This window comes from Topomyia yanbarensis, chromosome 1, assembly GCF_030247195.1.
Source record: "Topomyia yanbarensis strain Yona2022 chromosome 1, ASM3024719v1, whole genome shotgun sequence".
Taxonomy (NCBI): domain Eukaryota; kingdom Metazoa; phylum Arthropoda; class Insecta; order Diptera; family Culicidae; genus Topomyia; species Topomyia yanbarensis.
Genome location: NC_080670.1, coordinates 24,963,984 through 24,989,911, shown reverse-complemented (window position 1 = coordinate 24,989,911; position 25,928 = coordinate 24,963,984). Strand labels below are relative to the sequence as shown.

At 39.8% G+C, this 25,928-nt stretch overlaps 1 protein-coding gene across 7 annotated transcripts in view; it reads left to right on the top strand.

Annotated features, from left to right (window-relative positions):
* LOC131677126 (uncharacterized) overlaps nt 1-25,928 on the top strand; it is a 565,677-nt gene that overhangs the window by 125,951 nt on the left and 413,798 nt on the right. For 4 of the 7 annotated variants that reach the window (XM_058956747.1, XM_058956745.1, XM_058956743.1 and 1 more), the window contains exon 1: nt 20,389-20,534. The exons of 1 other annotated variant lie outside the window; for it this stretch is intronic. The gene's annotated coding sequence lies outside the window, so the exon portion shown is untranslated. Of the gene's footprint in view, nt 1-20,388; nt 20,673-25,928 lie in introns of those variants that run through there. 2 more of the 7 variants (XM_058956741.1, XM_058956742.1) reach the window with 2 other exon arrangements.

The following is a 25,928-nucleotide window of genomic DNA, read 5'->3' as shown; positions in this document are numbered from 1 at the left end:
AACGTAGGGTCTCGGTAAGCGTCATCAAGGGATCTTAATCTCAAGTGTATTAACTATCAAGTCAACGATTCCCAACGTTGGCTATAACAAGTCACTCTCCCATTCAGTCAACTGTGCCCGTTGGATTAATCTTTTGTCGGTGAATACCAAAGTGGATTACGAGAAGGATGATTGGCGACGGACCAGATGTTTTTTTTTTTAATCGGGCGTCAAATATTCAAAGATGCATTCGACTCGTAATGGATTGAAGTAGGGCGATGCACTATCTAATCTATTGTTGAACATAGCGCTCGAATGTATGCGATGTTCAAAAGAACGGAATCATCATCACGAGATCTCACATGCTTTTTGGCTGCGCGGATGACATCGCCGGCATTTGCGTTGACCGCAGAGTAGTGGATAAGGCAAAAGGCGAATCGGAGGCGCTCCACTAGCTGGAGCACAAGGCAATCCAAACGGGGTTGGTTTCTAGGTCGAATTAGATGGGCAATTATTAAAATTAGAATGGCAATGGTAAGAGTGTCGGTCCAGGATCGAGTCTCATAAGCCACTTGTCGCATATTTGAGTCTCTGCTAGAAAAGATTCCTTAGATTTGAGCGCATCCTTTTTTGAATGCTGCATCTTTCACACACATTTTCAACGGCATAATAAGAAATTGATGAAGTTTAATTGGGGTTCATTCAATCATATCAAGTTAAGAACACGACAAGAAATAATAACCGAAAATTGCGCGAAAATAAAATCCGTCATTTTTTGCACAAACCCCGAAACAGGTTTTTGATTGAATAAAGGCTTATCAGCGCCATAACCAACTTCTTTGTTCCAACGGTATTCCATATCCCGAACAAAAGCACAAGGATTTCGCTGCCTGAAGAAACAAAAAAAAAATGACAAGGCTAAACCGTGTCTGAGTGAAAACCCCTTTCACCACGTTGTCGGTCATGTTGCTCCCAGTTTAAAAATTCCATCCGCCGCAAACCACCAAACCTTGCGTGTCGCCGGAAAATTTATGAAATTTGAACATGTTTCTACCCCCCCCCCCCCCCTTCCCCCCACAACCTCTTACCGGCTGGAACGGACCTTTCGCTGCTGCTGGCGCAGCCTTTGATCCAAGTTTGCCCTCTAACTTTTTTTTTGTTTTTTTTTTTGTTTTTGATGCATGTTTCTTTTTGTCAACATTCTTTTTGTGCTGTGCCAGACTTGCGGCAAACTGCAACTCGGTACCAGCGCAATTTACCTGCCGCCGTGTCTGGTGGAGAACGAGTGGAAATAACGCCCCGCAGGCTTTCGACAGACGGGGAAGTTTGGTTAACTTTCGAGCATGGCGACGGCTCGATGCATGGGTTGGATAGCAATGGTAAATGTTTCGAACTTTTTGTATGAGCAGGGCTTGTGAACTTTGGTTTTTTTTTTGTCGCCATTAAAGAGTATTAGGGGGGATGAGGGTTTTGATAAGAGCAATTTGCCGACATGCCTTGCAGCGATGCAAATGCATCGGCGGACGTTGTAAATCATCGTGCCAGTGCTCACAATTCTATTCAATGCGTTTGCTTCACATGTACCGCAGCAAAGGGAGTTTAATGGGCATGTATTTTTGTGTTTACTTGTTACTTTTTGAGGTTAGATAGTTTTTTTGCAGACCATAATGAAGTCTTTTTTGGAATGGATAAAAATGAATATTTAAATCGATCACATCAAATAAAAATTGAAGAACTAAATTACTAGTATAGGTATTTAGCATGTATATCAGGCCAATGCGCAGAAAATTCTCAAGGTGACGGATTTGATTTTTTTAAAACTACGTTTCTTATAAAAAAAAATGCATTGAAACTCTTAAACTTTGAAGATTTTTGCCGAGGCCTGGAGGGCCGAGTTTTAGGTACACCCAAAATAAATCGTCCGGAGCATTAATACATCTGTTTTTTTCTGCTCTCAAACTGTGACCGAAAAGATCTCAAACCCTCCCTTTACACAAGGGCCTAAAGTATATCATTCTGTGTCTCGATAGATTGTTTTCCGTTGTACTGTTTTGTCGTATTAAACTTTTTTCATCTTTTAATCCTTGATTTTCAATTCCCAAAGATAATTTTTGACGCTTACATTACTAATTTACGTCATTTCTTATCATTTTAAAACATAAATTCCAATTTGGATTATTTTGCCCGGTCGACCCTTCGTGACAGGGCGGAACAGATGCTTCTATCAATTAGTAAACAAAGGAATAATTTTACCGACTTTTACTGAGGAATAGCGCTGGAAGTGACACCTCTAAAATCATATAACAAATCATAATACTACTGTGCAGTTGTTAGAATGTTTCGAACATAGTTAATTGATACGATAGATCGAAAAAAATGTGCTTGTCAAAAGAAAGTATGGCGACAAACGAGGAGAACGTTCCGACATTTTTTATTCAATCTTGCTAACATAAAAAGACAGTAACGAAGGTTGGTAGGATGAATCAAATACGCGCTGAAGTTTAGTGTTGTATATATTTATTCTTTTCTCAAGATTTAGTCAAGGGGATGTTCTTAACTTGCAGTAGATCAGGAAAAAATTGGATTTCACTGCCATGCAAGAGTTAGCTACCATTGAAAGAGTGAGCCCCCAAATCCTCGTGACGTAGTGCAATTTTGAACCACCTTAATAATCATTTACCCGTTTGCCGTTCACATTCCTAAAAAAATGCTTACAACACTTTCTGGATAATTCTCTTGTCAAGTCTCGTCGATTGGCGGCGAACAGTGACTGCGCTGCTGACGACACAACAATAAAAGTGAGCAACTTTGCAGCAGCTTGTGTCACTCTGTTAGCACAACCGCCCACCACACCATGCAGTAGCAGCACCCAGGTCCGAGCCTTGAACGGGACAAAAAGACGCTGTTGGTGGTGATGGTTAAATAAAGTGAGTTGTAATAAAGCAAACAACTCGTGCAGCTGAGGCACGCGAGCTGAATTAAAACTAATTAAATTCAGCTCTCCTTCAGTTCTTCGGCGGCGAATCGCGGACAAGCTGCACAAGCACCACTGTCGGTGGCGACGAAGCAAGTCATTGCCAAGGAACTGGCCGGGCGCGAATGGCTGGGAAAATCATTACAGTAACCTAATGGTCACTGCTGCTGGGTTGACTAAGAGCAGTGGGTGTGCTTTCATGCTGCACTCTTCCGGCACAAGGAAGCTGGTTAGTGTGGGGTGGTGAAAGTCTTCTACAGAGCAAGTTGGTTCGATTAGGTTGCAGTTTGTGTTGTTTGAGGGATTGTCTTGTTAAGTTGGTCCTGTTTGGAGGAATATTCTTTTTGTGCTACGTGATAACGCTGATTTCATTATCAAAGGACTGGAAGGTGTGAAATATTTTCCAAAATTAAGAGCCATAGTACTCAAGGAAGAGAGTTTAGAAAAGCGTGGAAAAGGCAACGAATTCGCTCAAATGCAAAAACCGTTTCTGACAGAAGCGGTTAAACCAACCGATGCTGTTCACTTTTATTCAGAATCGACCCAGAAATGTACGGCCAAGATCTCTGCACGCTTCCTGCCACATCTTTGTCAGATATTTTGCTCGAATCGTGCTAAATTCTACCAGGTAGGAATTGCCAGGATCTTTGCACAGTTTATGTCCGAGTTATTCCAGGGTTTAGCTCGGTTCCTGTCAAAATTTGCCAGAAAACGCGAGCGAAACCGAGTTCGCCCTAGCTCAACTAACCCGACAGGATACGCGCAGAAATCTGATAGGGCTGCCAGACCAAGACTTACAGAAATCTAGCAGAGCAGTCTCTGCCAGAAAATTTGCTCACTGGGCAATAGAAACTAGGAATAGGCAATGTCGATGCGATTTTTTCAAAATCGATCCTTTATTTCGATAGACAGATTTTTGCATCCGATCTCATCCGATCTTTACGGATTTTTGACAACATTGATTTTGTTGACTTAAAAAAATCGATCTGGTAAAGTCGATTTTTCTTTCTAAATTCCCATTGAAAAATATGTAAACAATCCAGAAGCACAACGGGTCGACTCCATAGTGTTCACACGATTCAATGGGACCCGGTCAAACCATTCGCAATTGGATTCGGAATCCTGAATGGAACCAGTATGGATTCCAGCTCAAATGCAACAACCGATTCTGAAACCGATTGAGTCGGAATCGGTTGTTACATTTGAGTTGGAAACCATACTGACTCCATTCAGAAATCCGAACCGGTTCCGGAATGAGTTTAACTGGGGAGCAGAGCGAACGGTATGTCGAAAGTAAGTCGATTTATTATGTGATCACGCACACCACTCATGTAAGATTCATCTTACGAATGCCAAAGTGCCATCTTTGCCATACCTGTACATACTGTATTGATTTTCAACAAGATTTTCGAGGTGCTTTGTTTGTAAAATTGTTACTTTTTAGTTTACGTGATTGTTAATAGGTCGACATTCAAGCTTCTTGTGCAGTATTACAGCTTTATAGTACGAATTGAATGCATAGCAACACAAAATTTCAACTTCTCTTTGTAGGATTGCTCTTTGTTTACACTTTTGATTTTTTTTTATGAATGACAACGTGCTCTACTCAGTATTAACACTAACTGATTTTAATGCTCGTAAGCATAGCCATCACCTTCAATTAATTAGAATCAATCAAATTATATATTAACAGTATTTTTGCGTTTTATGCGAGCTGATTTTTATCTTGTTTCACGCCGAACAATACCGGCAGCGGCATCAGTTACGTGTTCTTCACCCTCATGAGCTACCCGTATGCAATTTCCTGTTTCTCTCCCCAACCCAGTTAAATTTTTTTGCTGTGTTTTCGACTGTTTATGTTTTATTTCTTTAGGTTAGGAATCGGCGTTTCAGTTTGTTGTTTAATAAAGAACTCCTGTATGTTCTCTTCTTCCGACGTTTCGGTCCTTATTGGACCTTTCTCAAGGAATCTGCGAATTTTATTGTGTCCATTAAGCTATTCTAAATGACAATTCAAAAAACTTTAACCGAAATTTTGGTGTTCTCTTGTCGGTTAGTTCTTGCTATACGCATAGCTGTCAGGTTCTGCCTAACTGTAGAGTGAATCGGTACATTATCATAAAGTTGGCTAGTCTTACGATCCTAATTTTATCGTGCACTTACGTTTCTGGTTTCGGCTTATGAAACCCCTCGTCGTGCGAAAACTGTTTAAATCAATCATATAATTTTGGACCACGATTGGCGTCACTGCACAACTTTATCAAGATGTCCGTTTACTCAGATTGTGTGTATGTTATGTCGTGTTGTTATTCGGTGTAGTTGGTGTGTGTGTGATCTCGCTCATCTGCTTGCTAGTTTTTCTCTCCCTATCTGTTTTGATTCTCTCTTCTCAACGAATTTAGCAATCCGGCATATACAGCATGCAAGTTGTCCGTATCTGTCCGTTTGTTTACTGTATGTTGTGTGTTGTTGATGTGGCAGCTTTCCAGTATGGGTAGGCAAGACGGTTGGTGTGTTTTATCTATTATTTTTGCTCTGTCCAACTGGAAGTTGTGATTGAAAGCGGCGGCGTGATCGACTAGTGCTGTCTTCTCTCGTATGCTCATGATGGCTGCATCGTCGTTTGTGTAACCCGCTTCTGTTAGTGTGTGAAGTTTTTTGAGGTTTGATCTGTGTCCGGATATTCTTATCTTTAGTTTTGTTTTGGTCATCCCAACATAACATGCTTCACATCCATCACAGTCTATTTTGTACACAACATTGCTCTGTTCTTCCGGGGCCGTTTGCTCTTTTACCGGCGGCAAAATAGAGCCGATTGTTTTTTTGTGCTTGCTGGCAATATTAGGATCGTAAGACTAGCCAACTTTACGATAATGTACCGATTCACTCTACAGTTAGGCAGAACCTGACAGCTATGCGTATAGCAAGAACTAACCGACAAGAGAACACCAAAATTTCGGTTAAAGTTTTTTGAATTGTCATTTAGAATAGCTTAATGGACACAATAAAATTCGCAGATTCCTTGAGAAAGGTCCAATAAGGACCGAAACGTCGGAAGAAGAGAACATACAGGAGTTCTTTATTAAACAACAGACTGAAACGCCGATTCCTAACCTAAAGAAATAACCCAGTTAAACTCATTCCGGAACCGGTTCGGATTTCTGAATGGCGTCAGTATGGTTTCCAAATCAAATGCAACAACCGATTCCGCCTCAATCGGTTTCTGAATCGGTTGTTGCATTTGGTTTGGAATCCATACTGACTCCATTCAGGATTCCGAATCAAATTCCGAATGGTTTGACCGGGAAGTCTATCTGCTTTCACCCTACGACCACAGAGAACAGACGTCCATCTTCAGCATTCAACTTGTGTAAAAATCCCCAACGGTTTCGAAGGTAGTTGGGATATCTAAACCACCCTGTCAAACCATTCGGGATTTGATTCGGAATCCTGAATGGAGTCAGTATGGATTCCAAACCAAATGCAACAACCGATTCTGAAACCGATTGAGTCAGAATCGGTTGTTGCATTTGAGTTGGAATCCATACTGACACCATTCAGAAATCCGAACCGGTTCCGGAATGGGTGTAACTGGGCAGGTGCGCTACTGCCGTCATGTTTCTTTGTGGCTGAGTTCGACTGACTTGACAGTGCCCACTGAGACGTCCAAAAAATTGTTTCAAAATCGTTCAACACGGGTCCAACGATGGACGTTTGTTGAACGGTTATTTGGACGTTGTCCAAATTGGTCCAACGAACGTCCTTCATTGGACGATTTTGAAACCAACCGTTCTTAGAGGGTGGTTATACCTCTACCCAGTCAAACTAGTCCGGAACCGGTTCGGACTGCTAGTATGAATTCCAGCTCAAATGCATCAACCGATAGAGTTGGAATCGGTTGTTTTCTATGTGCAAAATTCCATACTGAATCCATTCAGGATTTCGAACCGGTTCCGGAATGGATTTGACGGATAGTTGGGATAAGTTGATGTGGCGGCGCTAGTGTTTATCGTATATTAATTCAAATGTTTACACACGCTTTTAAAATACTTTTGTTCGATCATGGATGATCGAATGATTTTCTAGAGATTCTAGAAAGTTTACTTCATGGACTTATTTAGAACTACGATCGGACTACTTCATGGGCTTTTTTAGAACTACGGAGAGACTTAGCACCGGTAAATAGTGACGTGTATAAAAAAATCATCCGAACAACTGCTTTACAGACTAAAAGAGAAACAGGCTTATCTTCATACATTCTGAACAATAATAAATCTCATGAAAAACTGCCCAAAACTGCTGCGTTTTTATTTACATCTTTCTGCCTTTTCTCGACCCGTCAAGTGACAGCCCACCTTTCCTATTCGCCTGGACGTTGCTGCCCTTTAAATATATGTCCAATGCATAAAATTTACAGCAGAAGAAACGAGAGGCAGATAGAAAAGTATGCTATCGATGCATAAATAAAATTCTGCGTGTAGTCTTCGCTAGAATCAAAACTTGTCGAAAGTAGACAAAGTTCATTCCGTAGCGTCAAACTGGCGCCCAGGTGGCGAAATCGTTATAGAATTCAACGGGGTGCTGGAGCGTTGCCAGAAAATTTTCATTTCTCAGATTAAATTTTAGGAAACTTCCCAGTTATACTCAGCCGAAATGCTGGCTGGTTGAACCATTCAGATTCAACCATTCTGGTATAATTTATTACAATTGTTTTTTTTTTTGCATTTGCTCAATCTATTGGCTGGTGATAAACGTAAAGAAGCTGTCATTTGTTCGATTCCCGATAAGAATATATTTCAAGTATTAGCTGGAGCATTTAAAGTTTCTTAACATTTTGTTGGATAATTTTTTCACTTCCCAGAATGATTTAAACGAACTTTAGGTCAACACGAAATTAAAACAATGCATCGCTTCTGCTGATACTGAGAATAATCATGATGATCAGAACACAGACACAACACTGTGAGAAAAATCCTCCAAATAATAGCATGCATGCATTGCCTTTTCCATATATGAAAGGTAAAATGGTTTAGAGAATTTCATGTGGAATCATAATTTTCAACTCATAACTCCGGAACCAGAGTTTCGATCCCAATGAAATTTGACAGCAGTTACTATGGATACTACACCCTTCATTTGAAACTAAGTTTGTGAGAATCGAGTCAGCATTCCTAGAGAAAGAAGTGGTTATTCAATTTAAGGACCAAGAGTGGTTAAAGAGGGGTTGGGCAACGGTGAACCAGAATCACAAACCTCCGCAGTTTTTAAGATATTGTAATAATTTGTGCGTCATTTAGATAGGTGCAATACCGGTTTATATGTGAGTTTGATGTGTGACAGCACTCTTCAACCCGTAACTACAGAACCAGAATTCCGATCCAAATAAAATTTAATAGCAGCCTATGGCGATACACCTTTTATTTCCATATAACTTTCTTAAAATCGACCCAGCAATCTTTGAGAAAAGTGAGTGACACACACATACATACACAGTAAAAAAGTGATGAGATGAAAAAAAGAAAAACGAACCATGAACTATTCGGTGAATCCGGATTTTTCATTGTTTGTGTTAACCGTGAATATTTTGAAAATTTTGCGCTTGTAATTTTTTCACAAAAAATTTGCTTTTGTAATTTCTTTGAACTTGCCTCAATGAGAACAGCATTTCCAACCGTGAACAAACGTAATGAATTATCACTTGCATCACTTACCATCAGTGCATGACCGATATCAACCTAATCCTGCTGTCTAGAGGATTACCGGAAAGTGATCTTTAATCCCGCCCGTGCCAGTCGCCAAAACGACACAGTAGCACTGAAAACTGGGAAGCATTTCCAGTGACCGTAGGCTGCAGCCGATAACGATATATTTAACCCCCGCGTGGTTTGCTCTTCCCAGTGCTCGGAAAGAGGAGATTAGCTAGCTCCACTCGGCAGCAATTTTCCGCCAAACGGTCGACTGCCAGAAGGGATCTGAAATTATGATGACAAAGTGACGACGGTTTTGCCGTTTGTCAGTGGAGATAAAGAAAGAGCTGAAAAGGTCCGAAATGCCTGTACCGGTAATACACAAATAATCTCTGTCCACAGCTTCGGAGTGGCTGCGTCGGCAAAAGCGCGAATAACCTCGGGACGACCAATTGCAAAAGTTAGTCTACCTGTTGAAGCTAGCATCCGATTAGAAGGACTAATTGGCTTCATGTGATAAATGGGGTAGTATTTTTTGTCGCCTTAGCCGCTGGCACTGCCGTTGAGAGTATGATGAACTCATCAGGATAAACTAGGAATTAGACTCGTTTCGGTTGATGACCATTTAGACCCGGAGATGGAGAGGGGTTGTGAGCAACATAGCTGAGCCCGGATGATGCTGTTGGAATAGTTGAACTATTGGATTGATGATTTTTTTTGTTGTTATCTTTAGCGAGCAGTTCCCACTCGTGGCTCTGGCAATGAGAGGTTTGTAAGTTGATTTAGAGTTGAAATGATTTTCATGGGAATTTGTGCAGGCTTAGTTTTTTTTCGTTCCTACAGATGTGCTGTCGTAATCCGAAAATTTCGAGAAAATTGTATCATAAGGGAAACTTTTTCTCTATCAACGCTTGTCAAAAGTTACTCTTTTCAACAAGGTTATAAGTACTAGGATGATTGTACAAATGTTATCCTTCCACAAATTATAAAGAATTTAATAAAATATTCAAAATTTTCCTCACTTGTTCAGATCGCGTTATAACAATTTCCCAACTACTCTAATTTGTGCAAATCGTGTTGCATGTGATTGACCTAGAACAATTCGAAAGCCACGTTTCGTTCGAACCTGCGAAAGAACGTTGCTGTTCAGCTGGCGACCGAACAGCACCAACAGCGACCTATTATGCACAGACGACGCAGGCAGCTGAAACGATGCAACTTTCCAACGCTGATTTTCACCACCATCCTTTCCGGGGGAGCCGATGACAGCCCGGGGACAACTTGACAGATAGTGCTTGTTTCATATATGTACCACCGATTTGATGGTGGCGCTAGTATGCCTTTTCTGTACGACTACCACGAACAACGACACGAAAAAGTTTCAAGAGAAAAGCGTGTTTCGTTACGTGTGTTATGAACGCCGTCAATGCGGCTAGAACAACATTTAGAAAAAGCGTATTCCAAAATGTGGATAAAGAAAAATATTATTAGAGAATAAATTTATCCCTGATTGGAAACCGTCAGCAAAGTTACATAAATCTTATTACAGATTTAGCTGGAAGGTGTTATTTTTAGCAACCGGCTCTCTTCCTTCCTAAAAATGTTTTGGTTTTCTTGTTGTGTGAAGTTTGTAATCGGTAAATCATTGGTGTTATTAATGAAATATAAATGAAAAACTTTTTGGCCAATGAAAGTAAATCACCAAGCTTAACAATTCGTGAACCTGCGACATCTTGTTTCAAGTTCATTAAGAACGTCAAGAATTCTAGCATTTTGATTGGGAGAATAAACAATATATGTAGGATTTTCTACTCATTTAGCAAAATTGGTTTTGAATAAAATTTGTGTGCTTTTATCAGAATTCTGGCATCAAACCAGTAGTGCTCGGTTTCAGCAAGAATGCTGCCAGGAATGTACAATTTTGTTCGACTTCGGCCAGAGTTTTGTTCGACTTTTGCAATAATTCTGTCCGGAAGATGTTGCGCTGGTTTTGGTATGGATCCCTTCAGAATTATTCTGGCATTTTCCTCGGCTCTACCGGAGGATTTCTTGCCTTAGGAGATGTTGATTAGTTTCGGAAGATTTTCGGAAATTCCAATATAAGTGGTAGTGGCTTGATTTTGAAAGTCATCTTCTTGTATTTCCGAAAATCGATTTATTTTCTTTCGGATTTTTTAAATTCCAAATGGAATCTATGTTTCTGTTTAAGTATGGGGGAATGAGGAAAGTTTCTAATGTGAACAGCGAAATAAATTTGATGAAAGAAATGCTTAAATTGATTATTTTTTAGGTATGGAAAATAGTAAATGGGATGCGCCTTTTTCAAATTTTGCTCCATTCGAGCCGCCATGACATCACCAAATCACCATAAAATTTGCTTATGAGTTCAATATATGGGAGCTGTCAAGTTGTCCCCGGGCTGGCCGATGATGACGATGGGTAGCTTCTAAAACCAAAAAAAAAACTTCAAACGCCTTTCAACCGCTGAAGTCCACCGGGTTCACACTGCCACTGCCTCCAACGTAATCGCCAGGCACAACAGCATCAAGTGAGTCCGGGGCCGGAGGGGGTAGGTCACTGCTCACTTGAACCGTCCCGCTGCACCCGTTTCGAGATTTCGCTCCGAACAATTACACTCAAGTGGCCTCTCATAGTTGCGGAGTTCAAGTGGCCCAAAAGTGGAATATAAATTAAATTTAGCAACCTTATGGGATATTTTACTCTTCCCACGCTGTAGAAAATACACCAGAGTGAAAATCTATTCAAAAGTTTTGCCGGGGACAAGTAAAAAAACCAACTGGATAAAAAAAGTTCGGCGAACTGTTAGTTTTTTTTTATTTTCGGTAAACTTCTTCACCTTTAATTTATGGGCGACTTTTGAAAATTGAACTGCTTCTAGCTTGGTTAGGGCAGGTGAAAAAACGCATGCACACACTATTGTTGCGAACGTGTGGCAAACGTAGTCAAAAACACCTAACTGGTCAGGAAAGTGCGGCAGCAAAAATGCCGTGGGATACGGGGAAAAGGGTTTTCGATTTCAATAAGTGACAGTGAGTAGGAACTGAGATTTTAAGTACTATATAGGTGCAGGATTTATTACGGAACGGATCGGGTTATTATCAACAACAAAAAAGTAAAACACAAACGCAAAACATTGGAATCAAACGTGGAAACCGTCGAAAAATATTGACCGACAATTGGATCATTGAATGAAAAATAAAATTCTGCTTTTATTTCATAAACCGATAGCACTCATCTTTCTAAATAAAACAATATGTATGTTCAATCTTTAAAACTGCAGAATGATTTTTAATTAATTTTATAAAAAAATGTGAACACGTCCTGGTTTGACACTATCGATCTTCCTTGACAGTGAATTTAGCCACGTGGGTTAGCATTTTTGACAATTATTCCAGCAAAATGATAGGGATCAAAATAGTTAAAGGGGAGATATGGTCGTTTTTTATTTGTTATTTTCCGTGCAAAATAGCAAAAAAAAAAGTTCGATTACGCATCTTAACGTCAGCTGCTTCGGAAAAAATCAAAAACAGCATATGGCTGAGTGACCCAATTGACAAAAAAGCGTAGTGTTCTGAGATGTATCTACACGCTCATCCATAACAACTCAAATTTGAGTAGCCAGCCACTCAATTTCATTAAAAGTGCACATAGTCAAAAATTGAGTTTTCCTCGTTTACTCAGTTTTGAGTTTGGGATAACAATGTCAAATTTGAGTACATTTTACTCAAGAGGGAAATACAGAAAATAATCATTTCGCATTTTTAATAAAAGTACAAAGACATTCATTGGCATTTCAAATATCATTTACCAGATCCTCCAGACCGTTGTCCAGGTGTTTGCGATGTTCGGGAACTTAATCCAAGGGTCGTTCTCTACATCTATTTCATGCCGATCGGCATCTTGTATAAATTGCCGAAACTACAAAAACACAACTGGAAGTAAGATTTGAAAGCAAGCAAAACTCAATGAAACTTACCTTCTAGTTTTATGAACGATCATCGGCTTTAACTTCAGGCTCTTTTTAAAATTTAAATCAACACCTAATTCCGCACACTTTTTTGAGAGTATTTTTTTCACTCAGAACTTTGAAGATTTTATGATTACTCAAGAAATGAGTTAGTTCTATTCAAATTAAGACTCATTTTTTGACATATTGCTATTACTTTTGAAATTGAGTGCTCCAAACAGAAATTTTGAGTAGTTTTGAATGAGCGTGTAATACATACAACCAGGGTTGCCACTATTTTTCAAAGAAAATCTGGCAGTTCAACTAAAAAAACTCTGGCAAAATCTGTTCTTTGACAGCGACTTCAAAGTAATCGAAATTTTTCGATTTTTGTTTAGGAAAATATGACGCATATTTTCGAAAATTTATGTGTAATAACTTTTATTTGAAAAATCAGGTAGAATGAGAGATTTGTGTTTTTGCTGTAAACTTTGGTTGTGCCAGATAAATCTGGCATAATGGCATCCCCACTGGGACGTAGAATTCGTAACGTAGAATTCAGAATATCTGGATAAATCTGGCAAAATTTAAAAAATCTGGCGAAATGTCTGGCTTGAACGAATGTCTATTTAGTTAGGAAAATCTGGAAGATTCCAGATAAATCTGGAACATTGACAACGCTTCATACTACATACTATCATTTGCGCGTCCATCAATGAAATTTATTGCTCGAAACATTTCTTTATACAATCTAGCAAGGGAGACACAGAGAGTTATGCACCTAAAAATCGAAACAGCTAGCCCTTTTTTTATTTTTTTTATTCATTTCGTTTATTTGATAGGCACAAATGCGTTAGCTTGGCGGTGCCAAATTCTTTTGTTTTTACATTTTGGATATCTTAAACAGCTAGCCCTTATTTCTATTGAAGACAGATGTTGATTAGTGTGCGTTTTCCTTCAACTAGTTTGTCGAAGTGTTTGCCTTCTAGGGACCATATATAAATTACGTAACGCAAAAATTGCACAAAAAAGACCCCCCTCTACCCATCATGTAACATAATGTCACAAATTTTTCTATACCCTCCTCCCTTATTACCTAACAAATTCTGGGACAATTTTTTTTCTTCAATAAAAACATGTTACGTAACGATCTAGTTTACTCACACTCTCCCATATGTCACAATTTGTCGTACCACCTCCCTCTCCCTAAAAGCGTTACGTAATTTATGAATGGTCCACTGGTGAACCTTTTTCAATGAACCAGTGCGATATCAGAGAACACAAAACAAATCCACATTTCTCTCTCGCGCTGCTGCTGCTCTCGTATGCCGCCATGTGCTTCCTCTGCATATTGAGAGGTATCTGATGCACACACACACACAAAGTTCTCGCATTTTCATATTACCGGCACAATACCAACGAAGCTGGTATTATTGAGATACAGTCGGGTCTCCTACTACGCGATTTACTGGGGGCATGAAAAAGGAATCCGCGTTGTAGGATACCCACAGCTTATGGGATTTCGACTGATTGGGGCTGTGGCCGATTATTTCGTCCGCGTCAACATGTAGCGCTATACTTTCTTTGGCAAAGTTGTTGTACTCACTTTTTTTTAGAGAGCAGTAAAAATTTTTTCAGGAAAACCCTGAGTGAGGAAAAATGTTCAAAAACCCCAATGTCTCAGGGAACGGGTTTGGGCTGCCATCACCCGACCCGCTAAAACCCACTGCTCTTGCCCAGAACCTGATTCCTTCCCGGCACTACCTTACGGCATTACTTCGGGGAGGGGTTTTTATGTGCATAGCACACACTCTAATTAACTACTTACTAGTTCCGCAGGGTTACAGCCCCACTCCTCTACACACCACCAATTCTCTACCATCCACACAGACTGGCAAGTTCTGCATGGCAGTCGGAAAGCTGGCTGTGAGTCGAGGCTTAGTACTCCTCCCCTACGAGTACAGTCTGGGCGGCAAACTTGAGACTGTCTAATTCACCGAGCCCTTCGGATCCCTTGTGCCAGTTAGCACCGCAACTCCCTTCTCGCACCATTCAGCGCCGTTTACTCATTGAGCACCAGACTTCTTCGCGAACTACTCGGTCTAGTCCCCGACGATGGACCTAGCCTACTCCGACGGAGAATTCCCCGGCGAGAGAAGTTCTCCCGAAACCGAGCCAACCAACCAGATGTACAGGTCAGTTCGACGATTCCGGTGGAGCAGGGCGTCCAGTTCGCTGATGCCCCGACGACCTGCGACTGGTGGTATTTCGTCGCGGTCTACTCAGTCTAATCCCCGGCGGTGGATCTAGCCTACTTACGAGCTACCCGGTAGGATGTCGAGGTCGGTTCAGCGATTCTGGTGAAGCTTGACGTCCGGTTCCCAGGCGCCCCGACGACCCAACTCGGTGCTACTTCACGTACTACTCAACTGGTCCCCGGCGGTGGACCTAGTCTACACAGTTGGAGAGTTCCCAGGCAGCGGAATTTCTCTCGAGACCCGATTTGCGGCTTCTTGCTGGTCTCTTCGCCACTTCCTCTGCAGCTCGGAGAGTATGCTCGAGACCACTCTGTTGACAGTGTCCCAGGTATGTTCGTCACGGCACATCTCTTCGACGATATTGTCCACTGTCATACCAGGTATACCCCTACGAACTTCTTCGAATCTAGGGCATTCGAAGACCACGTGTTCCGGTGTCTCCTGCACAGTCGCACACTCCGGGCAAAGGGGTGACGAAGCATGTCCAAACCGATGCAAGTACTTCCGGAAGCATCCGTGTCCGGACAAAAACTGCGTCAAATGGAAGTTCACCTCTCCATGCTTCCTATGTATTCAGGCCGATACATTTGGGATGAGTCGGTGGGTCCACCTTCCTTTCTCCGCGTTGTCCCACTTTTGTTGCCATTTAGCCAACGAGTCCGCTCTAACCAGTCTCCTAGCGTTACGTGCATTTCTCCGCTGATAGCATTCCACGTACTCCGCCAGGGTAATGCAGATGGGGATCATCCCGGCGATAACGCATACTGCCTCCGACGATATTGATCTGTAGGCACTTGCGACTCGTACGGCCATCAGTCGAAATGTCCTGTTTAGCTTTTCACGGTTCCGCTTGGTTTTCAGCGCAGCACTCCAGGCAGGAACCCCATATCGGAGTATCGATGACGAAACAGTAGATAGCAGACGTCTCGTGCTGCTTCTCGGATCGCCGACGTTTGGCATGATTCTCGCTATTGCGTTCGTTGCCTTCGCCGACTTTTCACAGGCGTAATCAACGTGGTTGTTGAAGCTCAACCGGTCGTCGATTATAACTCCCAATTGCTTCAATGCACGTTTCGATGCAATCACGTGCCCTCCGACGTCGATCTGCATCCGTTGAAGCGATCTGCAGTTGCTGACCAACAACACCTCCGTCTTGTGGTAAGCTATTTGCAGCTTGACCCCGTTCATCCAGCTCTCGATCGCGTCTATTGTCTCCATCACCGACACCTCCACTTCTTCGAGTATCTCACCCATCACCGTTAGTGACACGTCGTCCGCGAAACCTACGATTTTCACTTTCCTAGGCAGCTGCAGCGTTAAGACCCCATTGTACATCCCGTTCCAAGGGGTTGGACCGAGAATGGAGCCCTGAGGAACGCCCGCTGTGACACGCAGTGACTTCTGTCCTTCGCTCGTCTCGTACAGCAGCGCTCTGCTCTGAAAGTAGCTCTTCAGGATCTGGCATAGATAGTCGGGAACCCTCATTCTATGCAGCGCTGCAGCGATGGCTTCCCAGCTGGCACTGTTGAACGCGTTCCTCACATCTATCATGACCACAGCGCAGTATCGATCTCCTCTTCGCTTCTGTTTAGATGACTTCTCAGCACTCTCGAGCACTATCCGAATTGCATCCACTGTCGATGCTCCTTTGCGGCAACCGAACTGCATCTTGGACAGTCCGCGCTCACCTTCCGTGAATTTCGTCAACCTGTTAAGAATGATCCTTTCCAGGAGTTTTCCGAGTGTATCCAGCAGGCATATGGGCCTGTACGAGGTCGGGTCGCCAGGTGTCTTCCCTGGCTTCGGCATCAACACCAGCTTCTGGATCTTCCACATTTCAGGGAAGTTGCCTTCATTTAGGCACTTCTGCATCACTATCCTGAACATGTCCGGATATGCCAGGATCGCAGCTTTCAGTACCACGTTTGGTATTCCATCCGGACCATAAGCTTTCTTTGATTTTAGGTGCATCAATGCTTCTGCTAGCTCGTCGTTAGTCACTTGCCGATCCGTGCTTGTTCCTTCTTCGCCGTACGGTGTCAGTGGCCGTATAGTTGGATCGTACTTCGGGAAAAGACCCTCGACGATTATCTTCAGCGTGCTCGGACACATTTTGGCTGGCGTCGTCGGACCCCTCATTTTCGCCATCACGACTCGGTATGCGTCACCCCAGGGATTGGCGTCTACTTCTCGGCATAGCTCCTTGTGGCACTCTGACATACTAAGTCTGATCTCCCGTTTTAAAGCGGCCCTAGCTTACCGAAACGCGTTGTAGGCACAAGTTGTACTCACTTGTGCCTACAACTTAGAGTCATAGGGTATCCAATTAGTTGAGAACTATGTCACCAGGGGTGCTATGAAGAAAGACTAACCTCGAACCTCTCGTCTTAAATTCGACTTTAATATAATGGATTCAATGTCAAATATATCAAGACCCTGATTATTTTGAAAGGTGTTGTCTTCGGGGAATTTGTAAAAAAGTCCAGAGCTTCTGTATGGTAGAAAGTATAACTCGCGATTGCCCCACCAGGCGGCGCTAGTGCTAATGCAAATATTCAACACATTTTAAAATAATTATATATCTCAAGATCGTGATTAGCTAGAGTAGTACTGTCTTCAGCAAAGTTGCTCGAGAGGTTGAGGACTACCCAACAGTAACAGATTAGTTTTGAATACTCTCACTATGCAGCGCTAGTGAGCGTAGAAACTTTCAGCATATGGTAGATAATGTTATAACTCAAAAGTCTAATAACTTGGAAAGATGGTGTTTTAGGCAAAGTTCTCGAGGAGGTCAAAGACGACTCGATTATGAATAGATTAAACTGGACCCGGTAGGCGGCGCTAGTGAGCTTTTTTTTTCAAATCAAGTATCTCGAGATCCTTATCATTTGGAAGGGTGGTGTCTTTGGCAATATTCATAGGCAGGTCGAACTCTGTCCTACGGCGAACAAATTAGTTCAGAACTCATCCACTTGGCGGCGCTAATGAGAATGCAACTTTCTTAACATTATAGATCTATTTCTAATATAAGTCTGATAATTTAGGAAAACGCTGTTTTGGGTAAAGTTCTCCAGGCGGACAAGTGCTGTTTGACAATGTATAGAAAAAATTCGATTTTACCCGCTAGGTGACGCTAGTGAGCAGGCCTTTTTCATTTAAATTTCTGCATCTCAATATAAAAGCAGTTTAGAAGGGTGGTGTCTTCAACAAAGTTGCTCGAGACGTCGAGGACTACCTAACGGTAACAGATTAGTTTAGAATACTCTCACTATGCGGCGCTAGTGAGCGTAGATGCTTTCAGCATGTGGTAGATAATGATATATCTCAAAAGTCTAATAACTTTGAAAGATGGTGTTTTCGGCAAAGTTCTTGAAGATGTCAAAGGCTAATCGATTATGGATAGATTAAATTGGAATGTACCCGCCAGGTGGCGCTAGTGAGCATTATTTTTCATGTCCTGTATCTCGACATCATGATCATTTTTCAAAATAATCAGGGTCTTGATATATTTGACATTGAATCCATTATATTAAAGTCGAATTTACGACGAGAGGTTCGATTTATTTAGTCTTTCTTCTTCATAGCACCCCTGGCGACATAGTTCTCAGCTAATTGGATACCCTATGATTCTAAGTTGTAGACCCAAGTGAGTACAACAACTTTGCCAAAGAAAGCATGGCGCTACATGTTGACGCGGACGAAATAATCGGCCACAGCCCCAATTAGTCGAAATCCCATAAGCTATGGGTATCCTACAACGCGGATTCCTTTCTCACCCCCCCCCCCCCCCCCAGTTAATCGCGTAGTAGGAGACCCGATTGTACGCGATAAAGGGTTTTTCGTAACCATCCTGTCGACTAGTGTCTGTAATTAAACATTTCGCTAAGATGTTTAAAATTTTTGTTTTAAAGTGTAAAGAAAATTTAGTTTTCATATCAAGTAATTCAATAATAAATTGAACGTTCCAAAATTAGTCGAACACATCGTATTTGATTTGAAAAACCGAACAATCATTTCTGAATCAATTAGTTTCAACAAGGAAAATAAAATCAGTTTATCTTACTTACAATTGAAAAAATCATTAAAAAATTTACTTTTGAGACACCCTAATTAGTAGTAAAGTCGATTTCTAACATCCAAACAAGCAATACAGCCTACAAAAATTTCTTTAAAAAATCATGAACTTTCACGATAAAATAATTACTTTTGGGCCACCTAAATGTACAATAAAGGTTTTTTAACAAGTGTTAATTTCAAAAACTATTTAGCACACGAAAATTAATACACAGAAATTTTAAGAAAATTTCGATAAAATAGATATTTTGAGACACCCTAATGGATAATAAATGTATATTTTTTATGTTTTAATATCAAAATCGATGTCAGCGTACCAAAATTACATAAAACCGTGCTAGTTAAACAAATACGGCAGAGTTTTGACTTTAGTCCACCTTTTGGTCTAAGTCGTCCCACTGTGTCTTGGTGAATTTTAGACTGATAAAACGGGGACCTTGACAAAATCGTGACATATTATTCTATCGTTTCATAAACATAAGGTCTTATAATGTTTTTCGTTAGTCCCTAGATATAGCCTCATAAGCCTTTCTGATTATTTAGTTTAAATTTCCATTAAGGGGGTCTGAGAGGGCAAAATTACGAAAAAAAAATAAATTTTTTTTGTATATTTCGGATCTCGAAGATAAGAAAAATAAGCTCAAGAAAGGATTTACTCGAATTTAACTTGGTTTGTCTGCTAGTGCCCATAAAACTACTATCAATTTTCATGTGATGCTGACAAAATCGGGTCAAAAAGCTGATAAAACCGGGGGCTGATAGGATCGGGTCTTCACTGTGTATACCTGGGACGGGATGGGGGACGGGATCTTTTTTCTATTTTTCTGTTCATTTTATCTTTCATCTCACATTGCCTGTCATTCTGCCTCACATATTTTAAACGGACTGGCTCTTTTGACAGTTCCCCCTGGTTGCACTTGACGTTAAGTTTTTTTTGTATCCCCAGGTCCCGTTCCAGCTATACATTATACATATTCCCTAAATTCTGTGAATAAATCGAAATTAACATTTATTGAACAAACCAACTAATTTCAAATTACACTGCATCCGTTTAGTACACATAGAATATTCTGCACTCCTCCTCACAAAGTAGCTCCCTTTCTCTGTATACATCTGATACCGCGCTTTATCAAAACAAACCATGCTCCACAATTCGCTCCATCAACAGCACAGAAAACCCGATTGAAAAAGCTCTCTCTCTCTCTCTCGCTCGAAAAGCTTTCACGCCAGTCCACACAAATCTGTTCCTCACCCGCACAACAAACACGCGATATAAGCCCACTCTCCCGTTCTAATAAACCGAATTCTCTCGGCGCCATGCTGCCGATACTGGATGCAGCTATCTCGCAGGCGAAAGCAGCCAACGTTCCTGAAGGGGCCCCCATCCATCGGAGGAGCGCGAGCACGAACTCGCGACAGCCTGCCCTCCTAACAAACGGCAAGGACATCGTCGTCGTCGTCGTCGTCCTGCAGCACAAATTAGTTTGCCAAGGAGCGCCGTTCGAGCGGGGTGCTAGCGATGTTGAGCCGTGCGAAGCAACCGTGCGTGTAGTTCCCGAGCGTCATCGACGCTTTCGACCAGTGGTGTACAAACGGTAGTAGTAAGCGCACAGTCACCCACCAGCTAGGGTCAGTTCCGAATTCGGTGGTTTCTTTGCATCATTATAGTTAAATGCGTTGGGTTGGAGGCGGAGGTTTCTTCTCGCATTACTTCCTCCGCCAGACGCGCACAGGTGAATCGCGTGTGAAGTGACGAAGTGTCACGACCAGCCTCAACTCACCTTCAGATAACTCGAGTAGTAGTGTTGTGGAAGGAAGCTTTTTGGGGTTCGGTGAGCGGGGCGCAGAGAAAAAAAAAAGATGTTCTTTGATGACGAAAAAAAAGTGTCCTATGTTTGTTTGAGAAGAGTGGAAAAGGTCTCCCGGCTATTCATGAGCTTTTTTGTTGTTTTGAGCTGAGTTTGTGTTTCAATTTTAATTAATTTGTAACCGCTGGCGGCGTGACGACGAAAAGCAGCGGTCCAGTGTCGGGCAAAGGCATAATATTCGAATAAATGAAGAGGAAATTAGGTTGAACCCTTGGCGCCGAGAGTGCACTCAACGGGTTCAGCTTAATTTTCTGGCTTCGCCATCGTTTCCCGGCCCCGGATTGGTAATGGGGCCCGAAAATGGTGCGCCAAAACTGAAGTGAGTGATCGGAGGCGACGAATTTCTTCAAGTGGTTTGTGATTAATTTTGATGGTTGTTTTGGTTAGCGGAGGAAGGAAAGGAAAGGGCAGTGATGGCGCTGTGTGGTGGATAGTTACGCCACCGTTCAACCACAAGCCGAGCCGAGACTGAGGCCGAGTTAATAATTCATTGTGGAAAAAAAAGAAAAGTTTGTCTACGGCGACGAGTAAAACGGCCTTTTCCAGCTAGGCAAAAGGCGACGATAAATCTCATTGTGTGTGCAAATGAAGTGTGAGGGTAGTTGTGGGAAATACAGATGAAGAAGAAAAAAAAGATGTACAAGCACAAGCACTGAAGAATGGAGAAGCTCATTTAGTGGGAAAAAAGTTTCCTGTTCCGAGTTCTCCGGTGTGTCCGCTGTCGTCGGCAAATTGTGGTGCGAGGATGCTTGCTGGCAGCCTCAGAGGGAAGCAAGCCACCATAGAAAGAACGCTTGAAATGGATTGGAGTGCGGTGGAGGGGGAGAAGCGTGCGAAAATCATTTATTCCGACTGGAAATAGCTTTCTAGCGGGCACATCCAGGGAACTATCATCATCTGTGCTGTGTGCTGCGAGTGCGACTACGTGTATCCGCCCAGGTGCGCTCAGCTGTTCGTACGCCCGGAGCATATGAGAGCAATGTAATGATGGTGGAATCTAGCAGTTAATGAATGCGAACATTTTACGGTGAATGATAGTTCTTCTTGAAAGCATGCATCATTAGGGACTGGGGAAAATGGGTTAGCTTTATGAATTTTGAAAAAAAAAAAACGGAACATGAATAGCGCAAGCCAGTTGAAGGTTTAGGTTTGGGGCGAATACAATTTCAGTTTAATTGAAAAAGCACAAATACTACTGATTTGATCGTGAGATCTTTCAATGAACAGAAATACATTTCAAACGGGGATTTAAGACTTTCCCCAAGTTACCTAATTTTGAGTTGCAATGTTTTTATTTAATTTTTTGTGCAACTCATTAAGTAAGTTGATGTGGTTCTTTTAGTAATAACAGTGTTACGGTTGTAAACGAACCTTGCTTGTGCGGTGTGCAGCTTGGCACTCACTCATTTTATTGGCTGAAATTAATGATCGGAACGGTAAATTCTGCTTCGTAAAACCTCTTTAATTCTAATGTGAAAATGTAATTTCCAGCGAAATACTCAGGCTAAAGTTCTGTGGCATGAGTTGTTCAAGTATATGTGTGAGGGTTAAAACACTGGTAGCTTTTTACAGGACTTTTTTCAGACGGCTTATTGTTCAATTGCTTAAACTGTTCGTCCGCCGGAAATTTCCTGAGCAATTATTCGTCTTCAATCGGTTTTACCATTGACGCAAATTTTCTCGGGGTGTCGATTTTGAAGTTATTTCAAAAAGTTCTGAAATTGTTTTAAGAAATTTTTCAAAACATTTCGTAAAACATTCACCTTGGGTATGGTGAATGGTACCGTACGTGAATATTAAACATATTTTAAATGGTCCTTATAACGCATATATTGTGCTTATTGCACATACTGTGCATTTGTTCGGACAAATTATGCATCACCGTGTAAGTTAGAACTGCTATTGATTTTATTTCTGTGCTATGCTGCATTTAGAGGCCATCAATAAGTCATAACATCGATTGATTGATGGACACAGGAATGAAAAATACCACAACTGCATACTGCTTGCCATACAAGACTTCTTTTGTTAGAACTTTGCTCTTTGAATAAGAATTTTGAAACTACCAAGAACACTACTTCAATTATATGCGGTAAACAATTGACCAACAATTTGCGTTATTTTCTGTCATTTTTTGCTACCTAATGGGATTTTATCTATTTCGTCTTCTTTTCTTGTATTTCATTTCATTCATCGTAATTCATTTTAAAATCAATTCTCCAACTCAAACTCTCACCGTTCGTGATAGTATCTTTTTAAGTATGTGATTCGTGTATCGTAACTGCTCATAGCATGCTAACATCATAAATGCGACCAACTATGCCTCCCTAATGACTTCTTCGGTTGTCCATCAACACGCGAAAGCTTTTTAGCGCTAGGAACATTATTTGCACACTTTCTGGATAAGCCTTGCGGTGGCGAAATTTGCTGAGCATTGAAAATTTACTGATTTTTCTCAGATATTTAGAAATTTCTGAAATGTCGCGAAATTTTAAAATCTGTGATGTTTTCTAATGTGCATGAAAGTTTTTTGATTTTTTCTCAAATATTCCTGAAGAAAAATATTCTAAAATTTTCTGATGCTTTCCGGTTTTTTTTTAAGTTTATAATTTTTCTAAAATTCTTTTCTGATTTTTTTGAAAATTCTGGAAATTACCGAAATTTAAACTTATAGCCGCTTGGTACATTTTACGCTAATTAAACGGGCACATTGACAAAATTGGAACGTATATTATTGGAAACCGAATCTCTTAAAATATTCGTCTTTAGTCCCTAGATATAGCTTCATAACCCATTCTGATTATTTAGTTTAAATTTCCCTTAAGTGACAGTGCAAAATAAAAAAAAAACTTATTTTGCATATTTCGGATCGCCAAGAAAAGAAAAATATGCTCAAGAAAGGATTTGCTCCATTTCAACTTAGTTCGACTGCTAGAGCTCATCAAACTACTATCAATTTTTACATAAGGCTAACAAAATCGGGGGCTGAAAAAAACCGGGTCTTCATTGTATCCGAATTTCTCAGATATTTTTTAAAGTGTTCTGAAATTTTTGAAGATTTTTGAAATTTTCTGAAATTTTCAGAATTCTTTCGAAATTATCTAAAATTTACTGATTTTTTTTGCAATTTTCTAAAGATTCGCGAAATTTTGAAATTCCTTCAATTTTTTAGAAATTTTCTGAATTTTTACGCTTTTTTCGAATTGTCCGATATTTCCTAGAATTTTCAGAAATTTCCCTAAGCACTTCGAAATATCCTAAATATTTTAGAAATTTTGTACATTTTGTGAATTTTCTGAATTTTTTGATAATTGTTTGCTTTTCTGAAATGTTTTCAAATTTTCTGAAACCTGAATACATATTAGGGTGGCAGTTCTTTTTGTGCTTTGTCCATTCTTGGTCAAAAAATGAATTAAGACATCAAAAATAAAGCGATTGAAGTTATATATAGGAAATACAAATTATATATGGGAAATGCATTTCAATTTATATTATTGAAAACAAAAATTAAGAAAAAAGTGTTCAAAAACCTTTCTTTTGAAAGCATCAATAGTGTGCTCAAGCCCTACCAAGTTTCAAAATTGTTCGATTGCTTTGAAAAAGTTAATGTTTTTTCATATAAAACGAAATATGTATTTTCCATATAAAACTTCCATCGCTTTAAGACACGTGTTCAACATTGCAAAAAAAAGCTGCCAACATTTTCGATCTGCCTATTCTGGCAAACATTCTGAAAATTAGTGAAACTTTCCTAAATTGAAAAAAAAATATCAAATTTTTTAACATTTTCTGGAAACTTTTGACGTTATCTGAAATTTCCCGGATTTTTTTTAATTTTCGATAAGTTTTCTAAAGTTTTTGAACTCCATAAAACTCATAAATTTCCTAAAATGTTCTAAAATTTTGCGCATTCTCCAGAAATTTATTGAAATGTTCTGAAACATTTTATAATTTTCTTAAGCTTTCTGAAATTGTCCAAGATGTTCCAACTTCGCTGAATTGTATGTAAATCTTCTACAAAGTTCTGAATTGATTCAAATTTAATACCAATGAACCTTTCTTATTTTTTCGTGAATTTCCTGCGATTTCCTAAAACGTTTTGAAAACTTAACATTACCTGAAATTTGAAATCAATTGCTATAGTTTTCTGAAAGTTTTGTCAACTCATTTGAAATTTTCTGAAATTTACAAGAAGTTTTACGAAACATTCTTGAATTTAAAAAGATTTACCAAAATTCTTTGAAGTTTTTTTAAGTTTTCTGAAACAATAAAAAAAAATTTAAATTTCCTGGAATTTTCTGAATTTTTCTGAAATTATCTGCATTTTTATGAACATTTCTGTAATATTCATTCTACAATTTTCTTAAGTTTTCTGAAATTTTCTTTCTTAAATTTTCTTAAATCTTTTAAACATTTCTAAATATGACATATGTATTCTAAAACTTGCTGAAATTTCTGAACGACCTAAATTTTTCTGAAAAATGCAAATGAATTTTTTGATTTTTTTTAAATTGTTTTTGTCGATATTTTTGTAAAATTTTCTAAAACAATAAAAAAATCTTAAATTTTCTGGATTTTCCGATATTTTTCTTTAATTTTTCTGCATTCTCATTAAAAAATTTTTTAATGAAAATGCAGAAAATGAAATTTTTTAATGAAAATGCAGAAATTCTGTAATGTTCTGAAACATTCTGCTCTGGAAGTTGTCGAAAATTTTCGGAAATTTCTGAAATCGTCTGAAACTTTCCGATTTTTTGGGAATCTTCCGAAATATTCGGCAATGTTATGAAACTTGCTAACATTTTCTGAAATTATCTGAAATTTTCTAAAAAACCTGAATTTTTCTGAAAAATGCGATTTTTTCTAAAATTTTCTAAATATTTCCAAAATGTTTTAAAACATCCTGTAATTTGAAATCTTCGGAAATTTTTAAAAAGTTTTATGAAACATTCTGAAATTTACTGAAAATTCCTGAAATATTCTGAAGGTTTATGAAACTTTGTTTAATTTTACGAAACTATACATAACTCTAATATCTGAATTTTCTAAAATATTTCTAATAGTCTTTTGAAAATTTCCTAGATGTTCCAAATTTTTCTGAATTCTATTTAAATCTTCAAA